General features: G+C 41.3%; 1 non-coding gene across 1 annotated transcript; it reads left to right on the forward strand.

The window, feature by feature from the left end:
• Positions 1-360: 360 nt before the first annotated feature.
• On the forward strand, positions 361-555 carry LOC141415796 (U2 spliceosomal RNA). The gene has a single exon (XR_012440762.1). It is a non-coding gene; the product is annotated as a U2 spliceosomal RNA (small nuclear RNA).
• Positions 556-14831: the final 14276 nt, after the last annotated feature.

Below are 14831 nucleotides of genomic sequence, written 5' to 3' on the forward strand. Positions count from 1 at the left end.
TTGGGAAAAACCAAATCATATGCCTTCCCCCTTTTTTTTGAAGTACTGAGTTTTAAACTCAGGGCCTCATGTTTGCTAGGCAGGCACTCTACCATTTGAGCCACTCTACCAGTCCTGTTTTATGTTGGCTATTTTTGAGATAGGGTCTCACAAAGTATTTGCCCAGGCTGGCTTCAAACTGTGATCCTCCTGCTCTCTGCCTCCAGAGTGTTGGGATTACAGGTGTGAGCCACCAGCACCCAGCTTGATACCATGCACTGACCTGGACATAGCAATGCTTCTGTAATACTTCTACCAAAAACACACAACTTGAATCTAATCATGAGTAAAAACTAGGTAAGTCCAAATAAAATAATTGGTCTGTATTCTTCAAAAAACATCAAGATCAAGAAAGACGTAGTATTTGTTCTTATCAGTTTAATATCTGATACGTCCTCTATCCGAGGACAATATATTAAATGGAATTTTGGAACAGGGAGATGGAAGAGGAGCTTGCTCCGTCCACTCCACACATCGACCTGGTATTGCAGTACCTCCAGGAACAGTGCACCAAAAAGAAAAAAAAAAAGATCAAGAAAGACAAGGAAAAACTGAAGGGTTATTCTAGATTGTAGGACACATGACTACAGACACATGACTAAGGACAGTAAGGACATATACCTGATCTTGGATTGGATGGTGACATAAAAAAGTAGTTATAAAGGGCATTACTGGCACATTTGATGGAATTTCAGTATGGACTATAGATTTAAAAAGTACGTAATAATAAATATTAAATTTCCTAATTTTTATTAGAGTACTACAGTCATGTAAGAGAATGTCTTTGTTGTTAGAAAATGCATGTTGAAGTTTTTAGTGTTAAAGGGTATAATGTCTCCACTTCATTTTCAAATGGTTTGGGGAAATATGCATACATATAGATACAAAAAGAGGTAAAGGAAAACAAAAGAAGACAAAAATATAAGCAATTGGGGCTGGTGGTATGGCTCAAGTGGTATACCTCCTGCCTAGTAAGCAGGAGGCCCTGAGTTCAAGCCTCCATACTGCCAAACAAACAACAAAATATAACCAATAGGTAGGTCCTTTCTACTGTCACAGCTTTTTTGGAAGTTTGGATTCTGTCAAAATAAAGATGTTGTAAAACACTATACTTATCTGGTCAGGTCATTTTGTGCTTGTGCCCCTCCAATAACTTCCCAGCATATTCATAGTAAAATCCCAAACCTTTCCATGTTTTACACAGTCTGGTCACTGAGAGCTGTTCAGGCCTCATATCGTTATTCTTTCTCATTTATCCTGCTTGAACCAGGCCAGGCATCATGCATTCACCTTGGGGACTGAGAGCTGTGTTCTTGCCCAAAATGTTCTTCCTTTCACATGCACGCTTGGCTCTTCCTTGACATTCAGTTATCTGCTTGGAAGCTCACCTCCTCCACAAGGCTTCCCTGACCACCCCAATCCTCCTCGCATCCGACCTTACATAAACTCCATGCAGAGCCCTCTTCACTCTGTTTTACTTATTTACCTGTTTATCTTACACCCCTATTGGAGTATAAGCCTGTGCCAGCTGTTATTTTGCCACAGCTGAAACCTCCATGCCTAGAATACTATGGTCCCCCAGTTCATGCTCAATGGCATTTGCTGAATAAAATGGGAACATTTTGACAATGCTGTGTGTTATTTCCATGTTGAAATAAGTCTACTAATAGAGAGGACCTCCTTCTCACTAGTCGTGGGTACTCTTTCCTATACAACTCCAGGGCTTTGGGTCCGAGGATCTATTCAGCACAATGGGTATTCTGTTTCAGCTTCTTTTTTCTAGGGAGCCAAACCTTATTAAGACCCTTCTCCATTAGGACCTTTGGGATCAAGGCAATTACTAAAATGACAATGAGCATTATGTGCTGTTGCACTTCCCAGAAACCATTGCAGCAGGGCCACAGTATGCAGTGATTATTTTTTATTCCCATTGTTTAGATACTGCTGATGAAATAGCCTCAAAGGCCAATTCCTACAAGCAATAGCAATAGTTGTCATAAGCTGGGGACCAGGAGAGAAATTTGATCCTACTGTCTTCTGCCAACTCTGAGTGGGGTCTCAGATATGCCATTTGAGTTCTGTATGGCAGTTGTTTTCCTTTGAATTTAGAGAGTGACTCTTTCAACTTTATGAATGAAGTGTGGACTGTACGGAATCAGAAACCTGGGCCCCTTTCCCCTGGTAACCTAGCTTCACAATTTCCTGTATTAGTCACATCCATGAAACTCTAAGGACGCTACGTTCACAGAGAAACTCTAAGGACTATATGTTGTAAAAGAGACCCTTTATCTGGTCCATAACATTTCAGTCTGTCATAATCTTTCATTTATTCCTGAAGGCCTGTCAATGAAATGCCCTTCAAAATCACCCTGAAATGCTCAGGAATATTGCCTCTTCCTGTTAACCCACATAAAGGGAGCCAGTTTCTCCCGAGAGAACAGGAGAAATGTGTGCTGATGTAAAAACAAGTCTCTCCCAGAGCTTGTGATTCCTAAGAGGTTGGTCCTGCTTGTGGCAGCATCACAGGAACAGATGTGCCCGGTAAGGGATGCTGCTCAGAGGCACCATGGGGCAGATGGATTAATCACACTACCTAATGAAAAGCAATGATTCTTTAAGCCTGAGGGAAGGAAGGTTAGAGGCATAAAGAAGATGTACGTCCCTTGGACACGTGCACACACAGAGATGTGCAGATGGGGAAAGCGCCGAGATGATCCAGGTGAGAAGATGCTTGTGTTTTTCTGAGGCATGACCAGGACCCCACCTGCATAGCATTGATGGCCATGCCCTCTGCTGTGTGGAGGCTGTGTAACAGGCAGCCTCAAGCTACTAGAACCACCAGAAATCGCTAATTAAACAGGTCCACATTGAAACAATGGATGGAAATTTGCTATAGAGAATTTAGAAGGGGTACAGGGGAGGCATCTTGCTTTCTATTAATTACCAGCTGGGTGACCTTTGGCATTTTCATTATTCTCTAAGCCTCAACTTATACTCATCTAGAAAATGGAGGTAATAATACCCACCCCCTATAGCTAATGTAATAGTTGAATGTTAATACAGTGTCTACAAATCCTTAGCACCATGCTGGGCATAGGGTAAGACTTCAGTAAGGCAGTGAAGACATTAAGTATCAGACTACTTCTGCTTATCATTAAGCACCTAAATGGTCTCAATTGCACCCCTGCTGCTTTAATAAAACTTGAACCCTCTTTGTGGCTTACATAACCCTACATGAGCTTATCTGACTCTCAGGTCTCATCCCACACCACTCTTTCTTACCTACTCGCTTGAACCAATCCAGCCGGATTTCTGTCCCTGCAATATATCAAGGTCTCTCTCATCTTAGGGCCTTTCTAGAGATTCGAAAACAGAACATAGAGCCCCATGCCATATTCATCTACTCAGCAAGTAGCATTATAGTGAATATAAATAACAAGCCTGAATTCCAAGTGCAGGATCCAAAAGAACATATTCATGAAAGGAGATAAACACACACACACACACACACAGTTGATACTAAATTTGAGTACACTGTAAAATGAGCTAAAAATAAAATAACTTTAAAAAATGCAGCCACATCAGAGACTTCACACTGAAAAAGTCAGAAAAGGAATATTCAAAAGGTCAGATGGAAATTTCCCCTTTTCCACCCCCAGAACTGCCAATATCTCTGCTAGTGGGGCTAGGGTCTTCAAGAAGGTGGTTGTGGGAAAGAGTGATCACTCTTCTTGTCTTATCTATAGAAACTGTTTTCAAAAGAAACACAAAAATAAGTGCAAGGATTCAGGGAGGTGATTTTCCATCATCTGAGGCCAAGTATAGATGATGCAATGTATTTCCTATACAAAGTTCAAGCCAATTCACTGAAATGACTCTAGCCCTATGTGATTTTTCTGCTCTTTTTATTTGTATTAGTCACTCAAGTTAACCTTTCTTCACTCACAAAAAGTGATGAGAAAAACTAGCACATATCTTCTCCCTCAAACACAGCCATCAAAATTCACAAAGGGGCCGGGGTGGTGGGGAATGACCCAAACAATGTATGCACATATGAATATATGAATAATGAAGAAAAAAAACTTATCAAAGAACAAACAAAAAAATATTCACAAAGGCCACATTTTTTAAGTGTTCATTTGCTTTCCCCCAAGAATTTTGATGCTGTTAATAAAACTTAGGTCATAAAATTATACTTTGAGGTAAATATAATAATTCCTTTCTAGGAAATGAGGTGAATAATTAGAAAGATGTAGAAGCATTTTTCCTAGCTCTCGCTTCCTGATTTCCCTTCCTTCTCTCTTATTTAATTTCCTCAAAGCACTTTTTTATAAAACAAGTGCCTAGTGAGGAGCCTTATCTCTTGTCCTGAAATAATTGACCAGGTGAAGGAGTTCTCTGTTTTAATTCTGCCTCTTGGAACATTTCCTTTGTCTCTTTTTTCTAATTCATCTTTCAAAAGAGTCCATTGAACATCTCAAATTTGTTGTTAAATAGAACAATAAGAATATGTGCTCAAATTAGCTTTATTCTACCATCTTAAATGAAAAATCCTATCTACTAAATGTTTTCAAATGGCCACTTACCTATAATTTAACATTTAAAGAATGAGATATGAGATTAAGCCAAATAAGTTTTATGGAGGGAAAAAGCACCATTTATACAGAGTAGTTTCTTGTTCTAGCTGAATATTTCTTGCTTCCCCTCCTCCTCTTCCTCAATTTTTCTGTCTGCACAGACTGGATATTAGCTCTGAATGGCTGAAGAAACAGACTTGGGTGTATTTTAGTGACTTTACACTAACCCAACAATGCAATTTGGAGCATTTACAAGGAGTCCTGGCTGTTCCCATCAATTGTAGCTATTCTGCTCTGGAAACCAGCACCAGATGTTTTATTTCCCATGAGCCTTTGATTAACACTGCACCAAGGGACCAAACAGAAAATAAAAAAGCAGCAAAGACATAAAGCTTACTTTTTTCAGCACTGGCTTCACACTGGTCTAGCATTAAAGAATAGATAGAAATTGTGTGGGGAAGTTGGCTATCAACAAATGGCTGGTTGTTTGAGACTGATCTGAGGTTTCCACTTGCAGTCTTAAAAGCGCTCAGAATGCAGTGCAGTACCTCAAAGAGTTCTATGCAGGGGCTTGTGTTCTTAAAGAAGCCTGGCCTTACAGGACTTTTATCTTTTAAAATAAAGCTGGAGTTGTAGATCTACGATCTACAGCCATGCTCTGAACGAACCTCATCTAACATATGTCCAACATGTTCAAGGATAGAACCTTAAAATGGCCAAGAGCACAAGACTCCCTTTTGCAGTTTCAGAATAAGAAAGTGCTAGAAACCCTCCAGGTTAAATTGTTTGGAAGCCAGGAAGCCCTGACTGTAGACACTAACAGGCTTACAAAATATTCTGACCATTCAAATGAGCTTCTGATGAATTTCAGTCTTGAGCATTCTTTTTATATAATTTAACCTGGAGTCATTTTTCACTTGACTCTACTTTTCAATGAAGATGAGTCTGGATTTAAATATCTCACTCTTCAAGCTCTACACTAAAACAAAAGCCACGTATTTCATTAAATATATGCAATTAAGACCCCTCAAAGCTCAAGCCTTGTATACAGATAGAGTCTTCTATCTTCTTGCTTCTGGGTCCAGCCTTACTGCCTGTTCACAAAGTTCAGGAGGAGAATGAGTACTCTTGTCTCCAAGCAGGGCAGACAAGGACCACAGCCCTAGCCTTGGTTAGCATAAGATGTGAAGAAAAGGAAAGCTGAGAAACACAAATGCCAGATCCGATAGAGTATCTCATGAAGGCTTCATTATTAATGGTTATTTTCCTCCAATTCATCCTTTCCCATCCTTTCTAAGTCTTCCCACTTCTCCCTTTGCTTCATTTTTCCCCTTATTCCAAAACTAATACTATAATTTGAATACTAAATTTGAATTATTATACTCTTGCCCTAGTTTCTTTCTCTGCCTCTAGTAGTTCATTCTATCATTGAACTACTTTGGAAAAACCCCATTATATCCTCTTGTCCTCTCTAGTTAGGAACCAGCAATGGCTTCCTGTGGGCCATACTCTTTAGTCTAGAGTGCAAGAGCCCTCAACCATTGGTCCCCACCCTCGTTCCACAAATCATTCCCCACCATTCCCTTTGAGGGAACAGTCACCCTCTGATATTCTGTAAAGATGGTTTTCTGTCTGTTGTGTTGGGATTCTGAGTGGCCAACTCTGGTGGGAGAGTGAAGAGGCTGAGTTGGTACTTGGTACAGAGGTAAAGCAGTGGTTCATTAGACTTAGGAGCCACCAGACATGTTTGCTGTGTATATGAGTTGAGAGTAGAGATATCTGCCTCTCAGATTGGAAAGAGGAATCCAGTGGGATGTTCCTTTGGGGCAGAGCTTAGAAATTTAGCCTTCTGTTGGCAAGAGTAGAGACTAGCCTTGAGGCACATGGCTGCAGCCCACAGGCTCCAGGGAAGATAGCTTGCCTGCCAAACTAGGATCATGGAAACAGGCTGTGAGTCACCTGAACAGTTAGTGAAGACACTCTGGAAGCCTTCTCTGACCTAATGTCCTGTCTCTACAACCTACACTGAGCTTCCTTTGCATCCCCATCTACTAGTAGGAGAGCTTGTTACACAATGCCTGATCTGTGGAGCAGCTCAAGAAATGAACCAAGCAGCTACAGAAAGAAATGTCAGGGTAAAAGTATAGTAGGGTAGATTGGAAGCTCTCTTGTGAGCAAGACTTATCTTTTTTAATCAGAGCCCAGCTCTGGGAAGACCACTGCTGAATTATGGACAAACTATAGCCATTTTCTGTCTTCTGGTGTCCCTTTCATTTCTTTGTCAAATTAAATGTGAAAGCCCAACACTATTATTACTGAAGCTCCAAAAGCTTTATTTTCAAAACTAATGGTTAAAGTTATACCATTCTTCAGAGCTTTGATTTTTAAAAGCTTTCATATACAAAGTATTCAAGTCTACATATTTCACTCATCTCTCTTTCAAGTATTTGCAAAATTTAAGAATACTGCCTTTCATAATGCCTATTACTCCTAATTTAAAATGAAATATAATTCTAAATATAAAGTATTTCTTTATAAACATTTCAACTTTTTTTGCTTCAATAAAATTTCATTTTTGTACCAGTGTTATTGCAGAAGCAAAAAGCAGTGAGATTGAATTGATTATTCTGCCCACATAGTGGTCTTTTCTCCCAATTTTTTATTGGTATATAGTAAACTGTACATCATAAGGGTTTTCGTGATGACACTTCCATACATGCATATAAGGTATTTTGATCATGTCCACCTCATCTATTACTCTTTCTTATCTCCCTCTCTTCCCTCCCTCCTTTCCCTTACCCTTCTGCCACCTAGTAGTTCCCCTTTTACTTTCATGGCCTTGGTTGTTTTGTATTGTTGTTTCCCTCTAGCTTCCACAAATGGGAGAAAGCACTTGATACTTGACTTTGTGAGACTGACTTATTTCAGGGACTTTTGCATTCTGGACAAGTGTTCTACCACTAAGCTACATCCCAAGTTTCATTTGCTAACTTTTCAAAGCTGAAGAGTAATCTTTGTCCAGATGGCTGAGTTTACAAGGTAATTAGGGAGAAAAGTCATCTCTTGATAATCAAACTTGTAAGGAAGATGAGTTCCTGTTAGTGTGTAACTTAGCCATGTGCACAAATGCTTTGCAAGCATAACCAAATCGCTGCTCTTTCTTTACCCCAGTCAATGAGTCTGTACCCTACCCTGGTGTATTGTAATGCTAGGGCATTACAGTAATTGTAATCATTATTAACACAAATCCGTTTATCTCTTCTATGATTTAGAATGAAGATACCTTCCCAAGTTTTAATAGCACAAGCTCCCTTGTAACTATTAAGAAAGCCTAAATTGTCTTGACGAAAAAATTAACACTAAGTCAACCTTAGTGCAACTGCTTTGATGTACAGATAGATAGATGTTAACACTTTAGGTCAGGTGCACATGACTTTGGAGCATTCGCAAGGTCGTCTATGACTTGATTTCCAGATGGAGCTATAGCAGCATGACGGTGCCTGTCCTAATTGGATATGGTGCTGACAGAGTACAGAGCTTGCAGTTTCCTGTTTCATGCAGTTTCACTGTTTCTCTGTGATGCACTAATTCTGAGCACGGCTTAGTCTGCCGGGTGGGAAAATCTGGCCCGCAGGGTCTAACTTCAAAAACAGAAATAAAAAGAACTCCCAATCCTGCTTTCCACTTTGGCCTTAACTAGCTCCTATTGTGCTCCATATGGCAGGACATATGTTTCTTGCTGCACAAATTGAAAACATCTGAAAATAATATTTTCCTGATTGAGCAGCCATTAGGGATGAGGCAGCATTTTCTGAGCAAAGAATTGAGGTGAACCTGAGAGGCAGCATCACAGGGACAGCACCAGCCACTTGCCATGGCTCATCTCAAATCCCAAAAGGGCTTACAAGACTCTTGATGAGGAGTGCAGGAGAAGATCTTCGGACCCTTTGGCAGCCAGTCTTCCCCACAGACTGAAGACACAATCACTGCTGGACAATGGACTTCACAATAAAATAATCAACCACACACCATGTGCCAAAGCAGTAGACACACACACACACACACACACACACACATGTATTTTAAATAGAAGACTTTTTGTGATCGTATCTGTATTTTTTATAAAGTAGGTTTTAGTCCCTGATGATTCTCATTACCTGAATCCCCGGATCAGGTTGCATCAGGCCTGGCTGGAGTCCTGGGAAGCACAGATCAGAAGAGCACATGTTACATTTTTGCTGATATTGTGGTCATATAATTCTGCGAGATTCAGAAAGCAGAGCTGGTTGTCGAGGAGACTGAGGGTGCTGGGTAGGGAAAATGAGAAGATGGTCGAAGATCTTTGGGCTAGGAAAGAGTAAAGGTAGAATGAATGCTGGTAAAAGTTAAGGCTTCCACTTTGGCCTTACCTAGTTCCTCATTGAGTCCAAGACAACCTGATTAATAATTGAGGGTTATCCCAGGTAGCTGAATGCCACCCTGGGGGAAGGAAGGGGAGCCTTTGCATTCAATTCCTAACTTGGGGGTCTGCAGAGGCAGCATGCACCTGTGCTCAAAAAGCAGTGTCAACTAAGCCAAGAGATCCAGGACACAGACTGGAAAACAAGAAAAAAGAAAGAGGGAGAGAGGCAGGGAGGGGAGGAGCAACACCCAAGCACCCTAGCATTCAAGGTAATGTGACCTTCCTGCCTCCACATTCAATGTTCCAGACCAGTCACTTCCTTTCATCTTTCTTAGAAAGAAAGCTTTGTTTCTTTCTTTGTTGGGTCTTTGGGCTGGCTCAAACTGCCCTCTTCTGCATCTTTCTAGAAGTCTTTGGCCATAATTAACATCTTTCTCTACTCTCAGCAGCCACACCACTCATCCAGCTTTCCTCTCTTCTATCTTACATGACAGTGATTTTTGTGAATGTCTTTTCTCATTTAAGAGAAGGGTTTTGATCTGTAAAGAATTCATTTTTTTTCATTTCACAGTGCTCAACATGCAGGCACTGTGTTAAGGGCTTAAATGATGGCAAGATAGACAAAGTCCCTCTTCTCATGCAGCTTACCTTTGAAACCCAGTTCTCAAAATTCTGTCCCAGGATCGGCAATACTGCAGCATCTGTCAGCTTATTAGAAATGCTCAGGTCCCTTTGGACCTAAAGAAATACAGTCTGTGTTTTAACAAGTCCCCCCACATAGGTTCATGCACATTAAAATTTGAGAAACCCTGCTATAGAGAGACAGATGACCACCAGGTATAAGATGCACAATAAAAGCCAGATAGAAGTGCTAAAACTTGAAGCAGGATGAGGAGGTCAAAGGGAAGGAGCCATTACAGATAAAACATAAAGGAAATCTCTCTCTGAGAAGAGACTCAGCTAATTGAAGTGTCTCATGCAGAGCACATAGCTCAGAGAAACTGAGCTGAACTGAATTAGACTGAGTCCACACAGCTAACGTCCAGCTGGGGTAGGGTGGCAGTGGGTAGGGCCAACTGTGAAGGGAGAGGGAAAGTGGGGGATGGAGAAGTGACATAGGAAAGGTGTGGAAGGGAAGTCAACACCCAAACTGCTTCAGCTAGCAGAGTAAGGCCACCCACACAGAAACTGGTATTTGTGAGGCAGGTTAGGATTAGGGAAAGTTTGGGACCATTTTACTTACATTAAGTTAGAAAAAATGGGAACTTCTTCCCTCACGGGTGGGGTACCTGAGAATTAACGTGTGTACAGGGAGCCCACCCAGCTCCTACCCCCGGCTCACAGGCCAATGGAGCCAGGTAATGACACACCCATCCCCCTCCCCACTCACTGATTGTTAGATGGGAGTCACCTGGTTCCTCCCTTCCCATAGGTTAACAGGCTTTAAAAGCACCTGAGAAGAGAAGCACATGCTCTGCCTCCAGATTCCACCTGCGTCCCGCTGTGCTCCCTCTTGTATTTTCCTTCCTTTAAGGAAGTCCATCTATACTCATGTGCCCCTCCATGGATTCTTTCCTGTGGGACACAAAGAATTTGGAAGTCTTCTGATCACAGACTCCAGCCTCTGCAGCTAACATTTGTACCCACTGTTCTATGCCCTCTGAATTTGACACAGGATAGATAGATGAGGAGACAGGGAAATTATATTATTTTAATAAATATTTAAAAGGTCAGACTCTGACATTGGAACAAGGAAGTAAAGGCTGAAGATCCACAGCAGCTAGCCCCCTCCCATCTCCTTTTAGATACTAAATTACAGGAACTGGGAGACATAAAGGAGCTACCTGCTTCTGCATTCCTCTTTGAGATGTTAACAAGGTACAAGGATCCTTGGATGGGTAGAGAGTAATCATATCTAGCAAAGGAAAGTTCACACCTGTTGACTCTGATTTGGGTGGGCCAGGATGACCCCTCCCTGTTTTAACAGCCATCTCAGCCACCCAGACCCAGTTCCTTTGACCACCTGTATTCCCCCAGCTCTCCAATATAAGACAAAGAGATGGGGGCCACCATTTGGAGTCTTTGCTCCCATTTCTTGTGTGGGGACCGGAAATGTTTCTCTTTTTCTCTCCTCACTCCCTGTTTTTACTTTATCTTGTTTTACTAAAATAAACTCTTGCTCAAACTTCCACTTTCTGAGACTCCTTGTTGTCAGACACCTTGAAATGCTTATCATGTGTGGATCTCAAGGACCTGTGAAACTGGGAAGCTGTGGGAGCCCCTCAACAGGGGACAAAATTAAGTGTCAAAGAAATTGTTCACATTCCAGGTGGCTTCTTGTGTTCCTGGGCTGATGATGAAAGTTCAATCAACAGGTAATGCAGAGGTGGCAGAAAAGTGAAAGGGGAACTTCTGAAGCCCTGGACTTGTGAAGAGAGACTTCTGTCCCCAACAGGAGGTGGAAATAACACCATGCTTGACCTCCACACCATGTCATTTATTCTCACAGCTACCCTATGAGGTGAGCACAATTTTAACCCTATATTTATTTTACTTAATTGAGGAGCAGACGGGTAAAGAATCAGGTAGAGCCATGTGAAAGTGCCTTTTTGTACATAAAAGAGGAACAAATTGTTAGGGTGAACAAAAGGGAAGCCATGTAAGAACTGGACCCCCTGCCCCTTGAAAGTGACTTACTAGAAACGCTCTATGCATCCCTGAAGAAAGATAAACATCTGCCTTTAGCCATTTACTAGAAACTCCCCACATGCCCTAGAAGAAATGACTCACCTTTAGACCATTATCTCAAGAGGGCCAGAGGGCCATCGAAGATTTTCCTGCCCAGTGACCTTTCTGGGACTTCTCCACCCACCTCCTATATCTACCTGAGTCTGTAAGCAGCTGGATGCTCCAGCTCTTTTGCTGAGGAACTCCTCTGCAGGGCTTCTCCCCAAATAATAAACCCTCTGCTGTCGTCAAGCTGTCTTCCTGCCTATCTATTCCATGCCTCTTTCATTCTAACACAAATATAGTGAATATCATATGGTTTAACCTAACTATATGTCCAAAACACTGAACTTTTTTTCTTTCTTTTTTTTTTTTTTTGTGGCAGCATTGGGATTAGAACTTGGAGCCTCCCTCATGCTTGCTAGGCACTCTACCACTTTTATTTTTTGCTTTAGTTAATTTTTGGATAGCATCTTTCATTTTTGTTTAGGACTGGCCTCAGACCTCCTACCTATGGCCTCCCCTAAAGCTGGGGCTTCATATATTCACCATTATGCCTAGCTTGTTATTTGAGATGGGGTCTCAGTAACAACCCCAGTCCAGCTGGCCTGAAACTACAATCCCCTGATCTCTACCTCACAAGCAGCTGGGATTACAGGCATATACCACCACAACAGCTCCAATATTTATAAACTTCTAAGATGGCAGAAGGCAGAATGCAGATGCAAATGCAAATCCAACACCCTGACTGGAGAGCCTGAGTTCAGGGGCAAAGCTATTCTTGGAAGGCATGTCATTAAATCTTATTATAATATTCATATAGTGAGGCAAGGGAGAGCAAAGAGAGGATTGGAAAAAATTGCGTAAACTACAGCCATATGGTTGTCCCAAAATGCCTCAATTTTAAAATAAAACCTCCTTATTCAGCTTTAAAAATGCAATTCTGACACTTCCTGCCACATAGATGAACCTTGAGACATTATGCTTAGTGAAGTAAACCAGACATGAAAGACAAACAGTGTATGATTCTACTTATATGAGGTACCTAGAATAGTCAAATTCAAAGAGACACAAAGTGAGGCAGGCTAGATTTAGGGAAAGTTCGGCCATATGGCCTGATTTATAGCACCCTGCTCCTCCTCCCCTACCCTCTCCTTGGGCCCAGAGAGCCCCATTTCGATTGCAAATCCTTTATTAAATTAGAGTGGAAATTCTTCCACGCTTGGGCTTAGCGTACCTGACAGTTAGCATATGTGTATGCATGAGTCTGCACAGATCCTCCCCCTGGCCAGAAGGCCATTGGAGAGGAGTGACATGGATTTTCTCCTCACATTCAAATTAAGGATGATATAAAAACAACCTAAAATAAAATCCTCCCCTTTTTTTTTCCCCTGCATGTGGCACCTACATTCCACCTGGCATAGACCCCACCTACAATCCCTTTCCCCTTTCCTATAATAAAACTCTGTTATTTCTCTCAATACATCCATGTGTTCTGCTTGGATTCTTCTATGTCAAGCACAAGGACCACAATCTTCTAGTTAGAGATGTCCTTGCTGACAGCAAAAGTACAATGGCCATGACCAGAGGCTAGGAAAGGAGGGAATGAGAAATTAGTGTTTAATGGGTACAAAGTTTCAGTTAAAGAGAAATGAGAAGTTCTCATCACAGTGGCGATGGTGGCACAACAATGTGAACATACTTAACGCCATTGAACTGTGCACGTAAAAGATTAAAGTGATGTATACTGAATATACATCACCACAACAGAAAAGAAAAGAAGGCCCCTGTTTCAGTCATAAGCCTTGTTGGATCCTTTGACACTGAAAGACAAAATCTACTATGTCAAGTCCATAGACATATGACATGTATATATAAATACATTTGCATATATTACACACAAGTTATAATGATAAGGACACCTAACACTTATTGAGTGCAAGTTGAGTACCTTGTACTGGAGTTTGATTCAAATGTTATATAACATATTAACACAATGGAAGTTCATAAGAATGCTACAAAATGGGTACTTTGATTATCTGATATCTGATCTGACATAGCACAGTGGGTATAATGAAGATTGGTAAAAAGTAGAGACTGGTAATAGCCCTGATTCAGGTCCTCAATAAATTTTTAAGTGAAAAACTCACATGACCCAAGAAGAGTCCCTTAGTTTCTGTAATTATATTCCTTAATGTTTATATCATCATCAGAGCTTTGAATGTGGGAAAATGGGGAGGACCACCAACATCATGGTGATTGCATTCTGATATTTTTACAACGTAAAATTATGATTACATAGAGCTATGCCATCTGGCTATTTTTAGAAATGGCCTTTTGTTTGTTTCACCCAAAGTGTATTACCATAAAGGAAAATCACTCACTGGTTTTATACAACATCCCGTTTCTGTGGGTAATGCGACCACTCCATCGCCTTGTTCAGCCCAAGCTCGGTAGAAGCAGGACTCTGTAGTTCAACCACGGAATAATTTTAACTCTTTTAACACTATTGGAACTGAGTTCTCTTTGATTGTCAAACCTACTACATAGACACTGGCAGTGGGGGAAGGATTGAAACTCCAGCCCCAGCCCTGCAGGAGAGGTGTGGTAACTGTCAGCCCTTCAAGAGTTAAGCAGCCTATCCTGCACTTGCAAACCCTGTTGTTTTGCAAGAAGTTTTAGGTGAAAACAATGTGACAAAAACGATGCTTTGTGAAAGACAAAGGCATCCATTCAAGTGCTTCTCATTAGCTCCTTTATCCGCTGCTATTTTGCAGACTTGCATCCAGAATTATCCTATTTTATTAACTAGTCTGGTAGAGGATGAAAAAAAGGACACTTTTTTTTTCTTAAACTTGGGGTGGGAGGTGGAGAAAAAAGAAAGCAAAAAGGCAGCTCTTTCACTTCATTGAGTCCCAGCTTTTGTTCTCTGGTTGGATGGAGAGGTGGTTTCTAGTCGCAGTCCCTTTCAGCAGGGCTTTTATGAGAAGAGCTGAAGGCTCCCCAGAAGCACTAATTCCCAAGTGCATGCTTGAGGTTTAAAATAACTCATTTCTCTCCCCCCAGGAGGAGGCAAAGGGAAATGT

Source organism: Castor canadensis, chromosome 1 (assembly GCF_047511655.1).
Source record: "Castor canadensis chromosome 1, mCasCan1.hap1v2, whole genome shotgun sequence".
NCBI lineage: Eukaryota > Metazoa > Chordata > Mammalia > Rodentia > Castoridae > Castor > Castor canadensis.